General features: G+C 50.5%; 1 protein-coding gene across 3 annotated transcripts in view; it reads right to left on the bottom strand.

The window, feature by feature from the left end:
* The window catches only part of CTIF (cap binding complex dependent translation initiation factor), a 150,609-nt gene extending 137,044 nt beyond the window's left edge, over positions 1-13,565 (bottom strand). For all 3 annotated transcript variants that reach the window (XM_071580923.1, XM_071580922.1, XM_071580921.1), the window contains exon 1: positions 13,450-13,565. The gene's annotated coding sequence lies outside the window, so the exon portion shown is untranslated. The remainder of the gene's footprint in view (positions 1-13,449) is intronic.
* Positions 13,566-16,012: the final 2,447 nt, after the last annotated feature.

The following is a 16,012-nucleotide window of genomic DNA, read 5'->3' on the forward strand; positions in this document are numbered from 1 at the left end:
TGCACAGGACCATCCAGGAGTCTGTGTAGAAGCTTTCTGTTGAACAGTGGGCTGGATGACAGGACCTTCAGGACCTTCAATCCAGAATTAACTCCAGGATCTCACCTAGGGAGACCTTCCTTCAGCCCAAACTTCTAGGACAAAGCCACAAAGTCTTACTTCCAGCTTAATCAAAAGCAAAAGAAACTTCTTCACAGCAGCAAGTGGCCTGGAAGTCCAGCCTGACCTTTAGGAGAAGAAATAGGCTGCTGTGAGCTCATGTGCACGGCATTCACAGAGACTAAAGCCTTCTGCTCCAGAAGGCAAAGAGGATGGTCCCATGTAGGGAGTGCTGACAGCATATGAATGCCCTTTTCCCTGTATAAAGGGAGCCAGAAGCTTTTTATCACCCATCTCTCCCTTCCTGGATGGTTTGCCATCAGTTCTGTTCACCCTGGCAGCCTCAGGGCTCAAGGACTTAAAAGAGCCTCAGCTACTGCCCCAGAGCAGGGGTCAAACTGAGCTCACACCCAGATGCCTGACATCAAAACGAGCAAACAGGAAAGGCAGACCAAAAAGGAGGATGTGCTCACTGCCCTGACCTTCTCCTTGCTCTTCCTCCTCACCTGTATCATCATCTCCCTACCTTTGATCTGGCCATCAAACACTGGGGCTCGATCTCCATCCTAAAACACAGAAACCAGTTCCTTGAGCTTTTGGGTCACCCTGCAGGCACTTGATCTGAATCAAATTTCCACCTTCCAAAAGACGCTTACTTTTCTTAACAGAAGGAGGCAGATGCTCCTTTAGTGGAGTCTCCACATCTTTTTCTTTTTCACCCATACCCCCACCTGCCACTACAATCCACAACAGATCCCCTGAGCAATCCAAACAACAACAAACAGCATGAGATGCTCTTCTAAATACACACACTTCCAGCTCACACAGCTGTATTGATACCAGCAAGCTTCTCCCACCAGCCAACTGCTGAGTACTCCAAGCTCTGCCCCCTCAGGTGAGACCCCACCTGCAGAGCTGCCTCCAGCCCTGGGGAACAACAGCACAAGGATGTGGAGAAAGTCCAGAGGAGGCCACAGAGATGCTCTGAAGGCTGGAGCCCCTCCGCTCTGGAGCCAGGCTGGGAGACCTGGGGGCACTCACCTGGAGAAGAGAAGGCTCCAGGGACACCTGAGAGCCCCTGCCAGGGCCTAAAGGGGCTCCAGGAGAGCTGGAGAGGGACTGGGGACAAGTCAGGGAGGGACAGGACAAGGGAAATGGCTTCCCAGTGCCAGAGGGCAGGGTTTGATGGGATATTGGGAAGGAATTGCTGAATGTGAGGGTGGGTAGGTCCTGGGATAGGTTGGACAGAGAAGCTCTGGCAGCCCCATCCCTGCAAGTGTCCAAGGCCAGGTTGGATGGGGCTTGGAGCAACCTGGGCTGGTGGAAGGTGTCCCTGCCCATGGCAGGGGTGGAAATGAGGATTATCTTCAAGGTCCCTTCCAACCCAAACCATTCCAGTATTGTATAATTCTATGAATACATTAAGTCCTTCAGGACCCAAGTACTTCACTTGACTGACTGATCAAAGCTAAACCCAATCTTCACTCAAGAAGAACATCCTACAGACTCAGCTGTCCTCTACCTGCTTCATGCAATCATGAAGTTTCTGCACTCAGTACACTTCACTAGCCAAAAACCAGAAGACCCCCCTTAAATGCCCACAAGTATTTTTCCATACTCCTAGGTCATGCAAAAGACCTCATACACAACATGCATGTTGAGCCTCCAAATTCCCTTCATTAACTTCTTGACCAGTGCTCTCATTTGGTGACGTACTCGGACCTGCCTCCAGCACACTAAGAAACAAAGGCTACAGTTTCTCATGTACTTTTAATCAAAGTTCACTGCTATTTTGTTACAATAATTGGCTGCCCAAACCCATTCCTTCCAAGCTGACATTCCTCCTAATGCTTTAATCAATAGACAGAGGTGCTCAGACGAGTGCTAATACAGCCTGAGCAGAGCGTAGATGCTGCAAGGACAAGGGTAGAGCTTTTCAGTCATGGCACCAGATGATGCAGAAGAAACCTGAGAAGACAGTAGCTGGAAGCACATAATGGATTTGCCTACTGGATAAACAGACAGAATAATGGAAATAAGTGGCAAAATACAGCCTGAAGCTTATTAGCCCATGCAGAGAAGCAGAGGAAGGCTTTGCTGGCTGACACTCCCAGCCAATCTCTGTGGAACACTTGTAGGCACATGGAGAATGTCAGATGCATTAAGAAGGGAAGGACTTGCCAACAGACCCATGCTTTGATATCCACTTAGACAGATCCCAGATCCAAGAGTCACACCACTGGATACTTCACAACCACTACACTGCCTCAAAAGGTTCATGATGTGGCTGGATTACTTAAAAGAGAAGAAACAAAATTGAATACAAACAAGTCAAACTCAAGCTGGGCTACTGAAGTATTTCTAGGTGATGATCATCTTCAGGTTTCCCAGCACCACCTCATCTTGGCTGCTAATCTCCCACAACTCCTCAATTACAATTTTTTTCACATCAGCCATCACCTCATCAAGACACAAGCTTAATGCATAGAATTTGATTTCAATGCCTGTATGATCTCACAACAGCCAGAAATGGACAGAAAAGACAAAGTGATCTTCTCAGGTATCCACATTGCACCTGCTACAATGGGGTGGCCCAGGGCAAGGACCAAGGGACTTGAGGAAGGAGAAGTGTGATTTGACATGGGCATTACGAGAAACAATTGTCTAAGTTTTCTGGGTTTTCTTGTAAAAATACCTGGAAATTCTCAGTTTATATTTACTTCTATAGCCAGCTTAAACCCCAACATAACCATCAGTGTACCACAGTATCCGTTGGCTACCAAGCCAAAGAAATGATTTTCTTCCAAAGTGTCTCCTTCATCTTTCCAACCAGCTTTTTCTGTTGTGTATTTATAGCTCTCACCACCAGGAAAAAGCCTCCTCCATGCACTTTTCCATGGCGAACAGCTCCTTGGGAAAGCACATAATGCAAGGGGCAGGTGAAACCTGCCTCCTGCAAGACTACTAAACCTGGCTGAACTGAACAGGGGTGATTCAACAGGGATCCCAAGAATGGTCAGACAGAACTGGACCGTGAGCTCTGTGTTCCTTACTCCAAGATTTTGGGCTAGTCAAGGCCCTGTTTTGGAGCACTCAATGCTACCAGCATTAGGCTGTTCAATATGAGAACTCCTAGGTAGCCCTATTCACTTGGAGATACCTTAGAGATGCTTAGGACCTTAGAGAGTCAAGCAGAAGTTTGGTCTAGCCCTAGCAACCTATTAAAGGCCCTGCTGGCACTGATTCCATGACCTGAGACCACCATCTGCCATGCCAAAAAGCCTGGTTTTCCAGTTTTTCTCAAGTCTGTGTCACAACAGCGTCATGATGAAGGTTCATCTCAACAGCTCAAATCCTCAGTGCTACCAGATTCCATCAATTTTCAACAGGTAACTCACCACATAAAAATTATTACTCCTGAAAGTGATAATCTGAGAGGAGATAAAATTCAAGAGAATATTTTGATACAAAGATCATTCCTACTCAAATAATTTTATAAAATGAAGGAGTTAAGTGGTGCACCCTGGAATTCCTTGAACAGATCAAAATTGCTGCCCTGGTTTGGGTATCTGGATTTTGGAGGTGAGATAGAAGATTCTAGGGCACTTGGCAGTTTCATCTTGCTTTTTATTTTGATCCTCCATATTTTCTCTCCTTCAGAGAGAAGCAGAGCTTGCAGGTCAGCTGTGCTGGCTTCCAGGGTAGAAGAATAATTAACCTGAAAACTAATGCACTTGGGTTTTTTTCTGTAAAACATGGCACACCAAATGCCTGGTATCAGAATGGCAGATGATTTAGTGACTCCCTTGCTGAGCAGCAGTGCCTGAATGACCTGTAGAGATCAAGCAATGTGTCCTCCCTGGTATTTAGCAGCCAGTCCAGCTCTGCCGTGAAAGGCGAGCTGGCAGCAGTCCTGCATGGAGCCAGCGTCACCATTCATCCATCATCCACATTCACCTCTCCCATCAGTGCCTGGGCATCCTTCAGCAGTGCCAGGAGCATTGCCAGAGTCACCCCTCTCCCAGGTTAGTCCATGACATCAAATGTCATCATTTTTTTATTATTATGACCAGGTTATCCCTCAAATTTTCATTTGGCCAGACCTTCCTCCACAGATGTCCGTATGGAGGAGGAGCAGACGGGAGACCTGGAGCTGCCATGGGTCTGGCAGGATGCTCTTCTTGCTGCTTTACTCTCCTCCTGGCACAGGGAAAGCTCCTGCTGATGGCTCATCCTTCCCCACCGTGTCCTTCCCTGCTGAAACGTGTGGCAGGGAGAGAGGCAGCTCCTGCTGAATGGAGCGAGCGTAAACTGGAGGTGCCCAAGGAAAACCTCAGCAAAGCCAGCAAGGAATGACTGTGCAAATCAGAGCAAGGGAAAGGCTGAGTCACTTCCTCCCCCACAGCCTTAAATAGAGAAGAACGTAAGGAAAATCACTCTCCAAGCTGACAAAAAAGGAAGAGAATCCCCAGTTAAAAAAAAAAATCAAAGTGCATATAGTGACAGCAGCAGGGGAAGGGACAGAAAAGGCAGCCTCGTGCTGCAGCTGTAACTGGAGCAGGAAGAGAGCATCATCCCTGGCTCCTTTGGGAACTGGAGACTCACTAATCACTTTTAACAGCAGCTCCAGCTCCAAGGCAAGTTCACAGGCCATGAACGATGCCAAAAAGCGACCACTGTTACCTCATCATCTCCAGGTGATGGTGCCAGTCATGACCTCAGCCTTGATGGGAAACTGCAGTGAGTCTGGGCAGGCTGGGGAGAGGTTTTACCCACTCCCCAGTGCACACACACTCCGTGTGAGCTTCTCCGTGGTTACACATGAACATCACTGTCAGGAGCAGTAACAGTGTAATACCTGATTATCCATCACAGCAGGTACAGGGCAAGAATAAGATCAAGGCTGCAAAACCCTTTTGAACTGCAGGATACCTGTACAGGCAGAAGACTCTAAAGAGAATTCAGCCACCAGCTTTTCACTGCAAGCTCAGTGGTCACACACAAGTACAAAATCTGGGGACAACAGTGGCAGCACAGAATAGAATAGTTTGGGTAGGAAAAGACCTTTAAAAGTCATCTAGCATCATCCCAACTTGCCCTCCCTGGTAGCATCCCTACAGTCAGCTTCTCCTTCCTCACATTCAAGATGATTTGGTTCATTTCCTTAAAGAAAATGTACTGTGTTGCTAAAGGTACTTATGAGTTAATCGACCCACTTGCACCCAGACAGATAATATTTAGCTCACAATTGATGCAGCCTCTCCTTGGAGGCAAGAGGAAATTTGCATTTCCCTTTTCCACCCTTTTTCTTACAGCCTGTAAGTTGTTATCTTAAAGATGTGCCCTCCTTTGTCAAATTTGTCTGAAATTAGTCCGTGGGTTAAAAAAGCTTCCGGAGCAATAGCGAGTGACAGCCAGTCTGAGTGCATAAGCCTCATTTCTGTTAATTAAAAAAAACCCAAACAAACAAAAACCCCAAAACACACAAAAACCCAAGCACAGAAACAGGGGAGAAGCTTCAAAGCTTGGAGATGATAAATAAATCTCTCACTCTGTGTAATGAAAATATATATACTAAAAAAAGCACCAACCAAATAGTCTCTCTTAGAATCCATTCTGAGAAAAACAATGTGTGCTCTGCAGATGCTCTGAAATCCAGGAGGGAGGGGGAGGGACCAGAACCCTGGGGTGAATCTTGGCACTAAGAGCATCCTGGCAGGGAGGGATGCTGCAGCTCTGCTGAGAACCAAGCACTCCAGAGGGCTATGATATCCTGCTCACCACTGATGCTGCTCCAAGCATCTGCAAAGGCAGGAAAAATTCCTCCTCTCCCTGCATCAGGACAGCACAGGGATGGACAGAGCTGGGATGCAGGGAGGGATGGAAAACTCAGCATTCACCAGAAGAGCTTTCCAGAAATGTGTGTTTCATTGCAGAGCTGCCGTCAGGACACGAGAAACTGCTGATTCCAAAAGAAGGGGAAAAAGCTGTCAGAGAGAGCCATCCATCACCTTATCACAGCTGGACCCCTGCACCTCTTCATCCACATCCGAGGCCTCCTCTTCATTTAGAGGCCTCTGTAGCCACCATGGTGAGGTTCCACGGACTCTGAAAACTCCACCTAATTCATATACTCGGTCACAATGATGAAACATGCACATGGCAAGAAAAACAAAGAAATAACTTCCAAAAGCACCACCTGAGCCTCCAGGTCCTGCTGTAAAACCTCCAGCTGCAAAAATCATTGCTGCAAGTTTTAGGGTCACCAGCCTGGCTTCTCAAGCCAGGGAAAAAAATGCAATCCAAGATGCCTCCAAGGTGAGAAAGACACATTCCTCAGATCAACAAGATGCCCTGATTTAAGGGAATGCACTTCCCACAGGTGCAGGTGTACACCCCTCTCTCCTCTCACCATGCAAAGCAACCACCACCTTAAACATAAAACACTGTTATTAACTACCAGCTGACAATCACAGCACAACCACAACCCTTCCTGCTTTCTTTTCTTCTCTTGCCCAGACATCCAACATGCTATTTTTGTTGACACATTATTAAAATCCCCTCTGGCTTCACTGCAGTTGGACATGGCGCCCAGGAGTCCTCCACTCCAGGGGGTTTGGTTTTGGATGGGTGATGTAGGGAGATGCAGCACCCAAAAACAAACCAGCACTTTAGCCTGGAGAAAAGGAGGCTCATGAGGGGCCTCCTTGCTCTCTGCAACTCCCTGACAGGACAGCAGAGACAGGTGGGTGGGTGTCAGATTTTATCGCAGGTAACAGTGACATGATGAAAGGAAACAGTTTCGAGTTGCACCAGTGGAGGTTTATATTGGATATGAGGAAAAATTTCTACACTGAAAGGGTGGTCAGGCCTTGGAATGGGCTGCCCAGGGTAGTGGTGGAGACATCACCCCTGGAAGTGTACAAAAATGTGGATATGGCACTTGACAACATGATCTAGTAGTGAACGTGGTGGTAGTTCCAGATTGATGGTGATCTTTGATTGATTGATTCAGTGATCTTGGAGGTATTTTCCAACTTTAATGATCCTATGATTCCATGATTGCCAGATCCTGCTTTGGGCTGCCTTGGTTGGACCTGTGTTACACCACACTCCTGCCAGTGACCAGAGGCACATGCTTTCTGTAGGACAAAAACATCCTTTAAAATTCATCCCAGGATTATTCCTGTCGGATCCCCCACGAGCAAACACATTTGAATGTGTTTTCACAGACACTGACACCCTTCAAAGCCACCTCCAGAAGCTGGTGGCACCAAAATGATGTCTCCATGGACCACGCAGCAGAAGGAGCAGCTCAGTGCCACAGGCACAGGTGAGCCCAGCTCTGCAAAGCTGCCCCAGGCACAGGTGAGCCCAGCTCTGCAAAGCTGCCCCAGCCCAAGGCTGTTCCACCCATGATTGGCTCCATGTTGGTGGCAAAGCTTTGGCTTCCCAAAGGAGATGCTCAGCACTGGTGATGACCGTGACCCCTGACACATCTGCAGTGCATTTCTGTTCTAGCTTGAAAGTGCTGTGCCAGCAAAGACAGACTTGTGAGAAACAATCAAATGACATAAACCACTTGGGATTGCACCTGATTATTGCACAGAAATACAGAATCACAGAATGGTTTAGACTGGAAGGGACCTTAAGGTCATCTCATTCCACCCCCTGCCATGGGCAGGGACACCTTCCACTAGCCCAGGTTGCTCCAAGCACCATCCAACCTGGCCTTGGACACTTGCAGCGATGGGGCAGCCACAGCTTCTCTGCCCAACCTGTGCCAGGGCCTCACCACCCTCACAGCCAAGAATTTCTTCCCTATATCCAGCCTAAATACGCCATCTTTCAGCTCAAAGCCACTCCCTCTTGTCCTATCCCTGCTTGCCCTTGCAGCAGACTGTCCCAGTGCTGGTGTGGGGGTGGACTGGGTGCCATTCCTGACAGAGGTCATGGCACAGCTGATCACAGGGGCCCAGACTGCTGCTCCCATGCCACAGCCTGCCAAGCCACCCTTTCCATGCGAACTTTCCATGCCAACCCAGCCACCTGTGTCCTGTGCCAGCTCCCCAACACGATTGGCAGCAGGTCCTCCCAAGCTTCTCCCATAGTCCCAGGGAACACCAACCAAGCAACACAGCTCCTCCAGGATTTTCCAAATTAATTACAAACCCTGTTAATGGTTCCCTGTCGCTGGTGCCTGGGGAAGATGGTGTGTCTCCTGGTAGCTTCTGCTCTGGTGCAAGGCGGGCTCCAGTGGTGGTGAAGCCTTCCCAGGGTGGCAGAGGCTGTACAAACCAGTCCCAGCAAGGCAAGTCCACTCCAGAGGGAGGGAGAAGGTTGGTTGGTGGGGTTTTTGGGAGTTTGGGGTTTTTGTTTGTTTTTTTGTTTTGGTTTGTTTGGGTTTTTTTGTTGTGGAATTAAGGCCAATTATAATGGGTTGACCCTGACTGGATGTCAAGCACCCACCAAAAGTGCTCTATCACTGCCCTCTGCAATTGGACACTGGAGAGAAAATATAACAAAGGATTCATGGGTTGACATAAAGACAGGGAGAGGTCACTCACCAATCACTGCCTCCAGCAAAATAGACTAAACTTGGGGATATTAACTGAATTTATTACTAACAAAATCAGAGCAGGATAATGAGAATTAAAGTAACTCTTAAAAACACCCTGCCACCTGGGCTCTCCCTCCTCCTCCACAGCAGCACAGGTACATGGGAATGGGGGATACAGTCAGTTCTTCTCAGGTTGTTCCTGATACTGCTCAGGGAGAGGAGTTGGACTCCTTCCCCTGCTCCAGCCTGGGGTCCCTCCCACAGGAGCCAACTCATCATGAACTTCTCTGACATGAGTCCATCCCATGGGCAACAGTTCTCCATGAACTGGTGCCATGGGTGTCCTTTTCCATGGGGTCAGTCCTTCAGGCACAGTCTGCTCCACTGTGGGTCCCCTGCAGGGCCACAAGTCCTACCAGGAAACTTGCTCACGTGTGGGCTCCTCTCTCCACAGATCCACAGGTCCCACCAGGACCCTGATCCAGCACAGGTTCCCACAGGTTCACAGCCTCCTTCAGGCATCCACCTGCTCCAGTGTGGGCTCCTCCATGGGCTGCAGGTGGATCTCTGCACACCTGGGCTGCAGGGGCACAGCTGCCTCACCATGGGCTGCACCACGGACTCCCAGGGGAACCTCAGCTCTGGCACATGGAGCATGTCCTGGCCCTCCTTCTGCACTGCCCCTGGTGTTTGCAGAGCTGTTCCTCTCATATTCTCACTCTGCTCTTCTCTGGCCACAATTACCCCTTCAGAATAATTTTTTTCCATTTTAAATACCTTAAGCCCAAGTAGTCACTACCATCTCTGATGGGCTTGGCCTTGGCCAGCAGCAGCTCCATCGTGGAGCAGTGGCATTGGCTCTGATGGACATGGGGGAACCTTCCAGGAGCTTCTCACAGAAGCCACCCCTGTAGCCCACCTGCTGCCAAAACCTTGTCACACAAACCCAACACACCAATTAAAACCACTGGTGAGAATTACGAAGCTTGTGGACACCCACATGCATTCTCAGGTCACCAAGGCATGACATGGCACCAGGGCATGGGGCACACCACACACACACAGTTGTCCATCCCTGCTCCCCATCACAGCGACATCCCCACCACAGGCATGTTACCCTACCCATAACCCTCTTCATCCTGCTGGAAATGCACCACCACTACTTAACCCCAAAATAGACAGAGCCATGCTGGGGAAGAGGATGAAGCTGAGCCAGAGCTGGTTTGGCACAGAGGAGACGCCCTCGATAAGTGTCTGCACGTTACGAAATACCCCTGTGGCAGGTTCCTGGCCGACAGGTGTGGCAGGATTTGGTTCTGCAGAGATAGCAGAGGCAGAAGTTTAGTTGTGTCACTACAGGTTGTCACCACAGGTTCTCCTACCACCTAAGAAACCAGGTTCTTCTTCTCCTGGACCACAGCTGCTACGTGCCTGGAGGATGGGGAGGCCAAGGGAGGCCAAGGGTTGTCTCTGTAGAAGAGAAGGGGCGAGCAGTGGCTTTTCTGAAGTAAGCACAAGATTACTCCTAGCCAGCCTGTGATGCCCAAAGCCTCAGAGGTCCATGGACTGCCTCAAAGTAGGCTCCAAAAGCTAAGTCAAAAGAGCAAAGATCTCAAATTCACTATTTTCCATTATAAATTTTCTTTAATCCAGCTATGCTAGAGAAACCATCCCCGTTTCTGGCCACTGTTGAGGTATCTCTACATTGCAGAAGACAGACAATGACAATGCAGAATTCAGTAAGCCAAGAGCAACCTTGGCACAACTCAAAGCAGATGTGAAAGAAATAAAACCTCTTTTCAGCAGCAAAGTTGATGTTTTAACACACAAAAGTTTTAACAACATGTAATGTTGTTCTCATTTCAGCCTGAACTGAGCAGGAGATGTATTTTTCTCAGGATCACCAGGAAGGAATCTGTGTTGTAAATGAATACATACAAATATATGCACACAGATGTATACAAATAAATTAAAATAAAATAGCCAGGGTCTCAAACAAACAGAAAATTATTGGCTAGCTAGAGTAGTCCTTCATTTCAGATGACTCAGTAATCTGTTAATTATACTTAGGTAGCAGAACTGCCCCTTTTCCAGGGAGTTTCACAATAACATCCCAAGGCATTTATGGAGATTATTTGTCCAGAAGCTTCAACGCTTCCAAGATTTTCATTGTCCTTTCCCCAGACTGATGAAGACCAGGAGCTACCCCAAACAAAGCATCAAACTTTTAACTCTGAAAATTAACAATGGTGTGAGTAATGTAAATGTCTTTAGACTTCTGCCAAACTGAAGAACAATGAAATCACTAACAATATTTAATTGTTACATCAAAATAGACAGGCAGAATGTTAAATGTGTCCCAAACAGCTTGTGGAAAAGCTCAACTGCTGACCCCAGCTTCCATAGAAACCACAGGGTCTTGCTATACTTTTAGCTACAACTCCTCACAAATACATGGGACCCCAAAGACTCAGTTGAGCAGAATGGATATGAAATTAAATAAGGTCCAGGTCTTGCTGCTTTGCAGAGACCTGCAGGCAAAAACTCAACAGTGATAACTACCACAATTTCACACTGTTTCTGCTGGGAAAAGGCCAAGCAGCAGCAAGGATGGCTGCAAGGAGAAACAGGAGAGACAGACACAAAATGAGAAAGGAGATTTGACATGGCAAAATTTGTCCTCACCAGGAGATCACAATAGAGTGAACTCAATGGAGCAGTTAAACTCAAAGTGAGGTTGCTCAGAGAGTGAAAAAATGGTATTATTTTCATTCAAGATCAAAGGCTGCAGGAGAGACTTCTGGAGATAAAGCTCAACACCTTGTCATCTTCCCTTCCACAGTTTGTATCAAGGACTAACAACTATCAAGTATGTTTTCATGCCTTGCATACTATTTTTCATGGCTCTCAGGAACCCTCCACAGACCATTCCCATCCCACTTGTGGATGAGGTCAACTCAGCTGTGTGAATGAATGTATCAAACCCAGCCAAGCCACTCTTCTCCCAGATCCCATGTCAAAGGCAGAGCTGATGTTTAGTTCATCTCCACAGTTTCTACAGTCTTCCATCAGCTGGAGAGCTCCTGGGTGCTGGGCTTTACCCTCCAGCTCACCTGAGACAAGTCACTTCCTCAAATCAACTTCACCTGCAGCATCCAACTGCTGCTCCTCTGCTTTGAAAGCAACATGAGATCTTATAAATGATGAAAAGAAATGCACAGCATGAGCTTCCCAAAACAGACACTGCTTGTCTCTCTGCCAAAGATAACACACTTAACGCAAGAAAACCACAGCCTACAAATCTTACCTAAGGCTTTAGGGAATAAAATGCAGCACAAGGTTTTGCTCTTGGACTTGGGGTTCAGCAAGGCAGAGAAAAGCCTTTATGGTCCTCACAGGGAAAAATAATGTAGATGGACACAATTAAATGGCTTTTTCCACTCACTGGAGACCAAGTGTGAATATCTGCTTGTCAGGGTAACATAAGCCACAAGCAGAGTGGGATGTTTCCCTTTCCATCCCATGCAGCACCCTCCTGCCAGCATCTGGATGCTCAGAGGATGGTCCACCATCAAAAAGCCTTCCTAGACTTTGGAGAGGAGTGACTATTAAACCACTTGGTCTTATTTTGGTGGAGAAAGAGTAGTGTGGATTAGTGGAACAAAGGTGGCACACATGGATACATGGAAATGGCCCGTGTGGGAGAAGCAACCAGGTCCTGGGGCACTGCAGCCCTCCTTATCTTGCTGGGAAAGAGCACCTGTCTCTTTCCAAACTAGTGGTATTTCTGTCTGATCTTGGTCTCACCCGTGGGGTCTCACTGGGGGCGTTTCACCCTTTCCAGAGGAGCCTGACATAATGAAGAGCCCCAGGATATGAGAACCTTGCTCTCCTTCTATGGAAAACCACCTCCACGGACTGAGTTTTGAGGCGCCGTGACTCCAGTGACACCCAGCAGCTGTGCCTCCAGCCCTTCAGCATTGCTGTGGACAGCTGTGGCCAAAAGCACCTTGCGACCACCGGCTGCTCCTCTGCCACACCATCTGTTGTCCCCTACTGTCACCCATGGCCCCCGCGACCACGTGCAGCCAGAGTGACTCTGCAGGAAAACCATAACCATAAAATAACAACAAAATCGGGTCTCCGGTGAACCCTCGCCCACTGCACCCAAACTCAGCCCTGCGCCAAGGACAGGGAAAGCTCCTCCTGGGAGGTGGGAGATGCTCCCAGCCCCGGACCACCCAGTAGCGGGCATCCCACCGAGGATATCCCCCCACGAAGATGCTCAGGTGGTACCTCTGTGCCTGCGGATGCCGCCGTGCGGGATCCGCCGCCGGCTTTGCCGCGACGGGGACGGCGATGGGAACAAGATGGGGTCCCTCGCTTTCTGCCCACGGGGGGCTCGCCGGGGCGGGAGCGGGGAGGCCAGTCCTGCCCTTCGCCAGCCTAACGGAGCGGCCGGGAAGCTTCCAGAGGCCGGGAGCACAGCGGAGCACAGCCCAGCCCAGCCCAGCCCCGCTGCTCCCGCTGGAAGGGGCACATCCCGGGGGGGCTCCACGTCCACGCACGGACTGTCAGCGAGCGGGGGGGACCCCCCCGGGACGAGGCCGCTCGGGCACCCCCAACACCGAGACCTGCCCATCACCAGCTGCATCCGCAGCGCGACCCCCATCCCCGCGGGGCTCGGGTCTTTCCAAGGGAGACAAAAGCCGGGATGCGCCCCCCCACCTTCCACCAGCTTATTCCCCCCTGGCCGCTGCTGTGTCATGTCCCCCCCGCCCCGGGCTTACCGTGCGGGGCCGGGCGCGGTCAGTGCCCCGACGGGGCGGTCATGGGCGCCGCGCCGGGTGCAGGGGGACACGGGGGGCACCGCCCGGCAGGACGCACTAGCTCCGGCTCCGGCTCGGCGGAGGGACGGGCCGGGGCGGCGGGGAGTGACGCGCAGAGCCCCGCCCGCACGGCCCCGCCGCCGGCCCTGCCGGGAGATGTAGTCCGGCACCGGGCTGGCCTGGCCGCCCGGCACGACTCCCGCACCCCCGGGCATCCTGGGGGACCCGCCGCATCCCACACGCCCGGAGGTCTGAGTGGGACCCCCTGCATCCCGCACCCCGGGATCTGACAGGGATACCCCGCATCCCGCATCCCGGGATCTGACAGGGATACCCCCACATTCCGCACCCTGGGGATCTGACAGGGATACCCCAGATCCCGCACTCCGAGCCCCCTGGATCCCGCAGCATGGGGATCTGACAGGGATCCCCCCGCATCCCGCACCCCGCACCCCGGGATCTGACAGGGATACCCCCGGATCCCGCAGCAAGGGTATCTGACAGGGATAACCCCGGATCCCGCAGCACGAGTATCTTGACAGGGATCCCCCCAGATCCTGCAGCATGGGGATCTGACAGGGACACCCGGGATCCCACACCGTGAGTTCTGACAGGGAATTCCTCGGATCCCACAATCCCGGGGATCTGAGAGGGACTTCCCAGATCCTACACCACTGGGGCTCTGACAAGGATCTTCCCGAGAATCTGGGTCTCTGACGGGGCACCCTTGATCCCTGCACCCTCGGGCATCTGAGAGGGAGCTCTCGGAACTCTGCACCCTCAGGGTTCTGACAGGGATCCCCTGCAACCTGCATCCCATGGCTCTGGCAGGGACTCCCCACATTCCTCACCACAGGGATCAGAAAAGGACCTCCCACATCCTGCACCTCGAGGGTCTGACGATGATTGTGCAGATCCCACACCCTGGGGACCTGACAGGGACTCCCTGGACCCTCACACTCCGGGACCCTCAGTCCTCAACCCATCAGTGCAGGGTAAGAGACCACCCAGAGCTCAGAGTAGAGTTTGGGGTGGTACTAACATATCCAACACACAGTGCCCTGGGCAAACACTGGGATTCTCATGTCCCCACCTGTATCCTTTGGGATTCAGCTCAGAGCTGCATCCTCTCCCATCTTACCTCCTCACAGCCAAGCAGCACACAGCTGTCTTTAAATAGCAGGGTTTACAAGGGATTTAAAAGAAGGAAACTGCAAGTGTTTATTTCAATCATCCAATGGTTTGGTTTGGAAGGGACCTTAAAGCTCATCTCTTTCCAACTCCCCTGCCATGGGCAGGGACACCTTCCACTAGCAAAGGTTGCTCCAAGCACCGTCCGACCTGGCTTTGAACACTTCCAGGGATCCAGGGGCAGCCACAACTTCTCTGAGCAACCTGTGCAGGGCCTCCCCACCCTCCCAGCCAAGAATTTCTTCCCGACATCCAATCTAATCCTGCTGTCTGTCAGTTTTAGGCTATTCTGTCCTTTCCTCTAGGCCCTTGTCCCTCCATGCCTTGTCTCAAGTCCCTCTCCAGCTCTCCTGGAGCCCCTTTAGGCACTGGCAGGGGCTCTCAGATCTCCCTGGAGCCTTCTCTTCTCCAGGTGAGCGCCCCCAGCTCTCCCAGCCTGGCTCCAGACCAGAGGGGGTCCAGCCCTGGAGCATCTCCATGGCCTCCTCTCGACTCACTCCAGCAGTTTCATGTCCCTTTGCTGTTGTTCCCCAGGGCTGGCGGCTTCTCTGCAGGTGAGATCTCACCTGAGGGGGCAGAGGGGCAGAATTCCCCCCTGCCCTGCTGCCCACATTGTGGGATCAGCTCAGCACATGTGGGGTTTCTGGGTCCCAGTGTACATGGCTTAGGCATGTGGAGCTTCCCATGTACCAACATCCCCAAGTTCTTCTTCTGAGGTCTGCTCTCAGTCCATCCTCCACCCAGTCTGTCTTTGTGCTTGGGCTTACTATGACCCACCCACATACAGGACTTTGCTTTCAGCCTCGTTGAATTTCATGAGGTTAGCATGGGCCCCTCTCAAGCTTGCCAACATCCCTGTGGCTGGCAGACAAACCAAGATTTTCTATATAAATGCACAAAATTCTGGGACAGGAAACATAAAAACCAGAATTTAAACACCCCTCTAGCCAGCTGGATCCCTTTAGCCCCTTCAGACCTGCTCAAAGCCACCTAGAAATGTTCCTACAAGCAATTTAAACCACATCCTACTTGCCCCATTAGGTTCCCAAAAACACCCACCCAGCAACCATTCCTCTTTTCTTATTGTTTGGGTTTTATTCAAGAGGTTAACTTAATTTCTAACCATGGAATCTTTGTTGCTCCCTGTCTAGTTCTGCCATCACACTTATCCAGGTAAATGGATCACATTAATGAACATCCATGGAAGGACCACAGCCATAAATTCACCAGAATCGCTGGCCTCTGAAGAAACCTTAATTCTACTTTGACAGCAAAATTGGATTCCAAAGATCTCTCTCCCTGCTGTGCTTTATTTTGGGCCGTATCGTTTGCT

The sequence above is a fragment of the Pithys albifrons genome, chromosome Z (assembly GCF_047495875.1).
Source record: "Pithys albifrons albifrons isolate INPA30051 chromosome Z, PitAlb_v1, whole genome shotgun sequence".
Classification (NCBI taxonomy): Eukaryota; Metazoa; Chordata; class Aves; order Passeriformes; family Thamnophilidae; genus Pithys; species Pithys albifrons.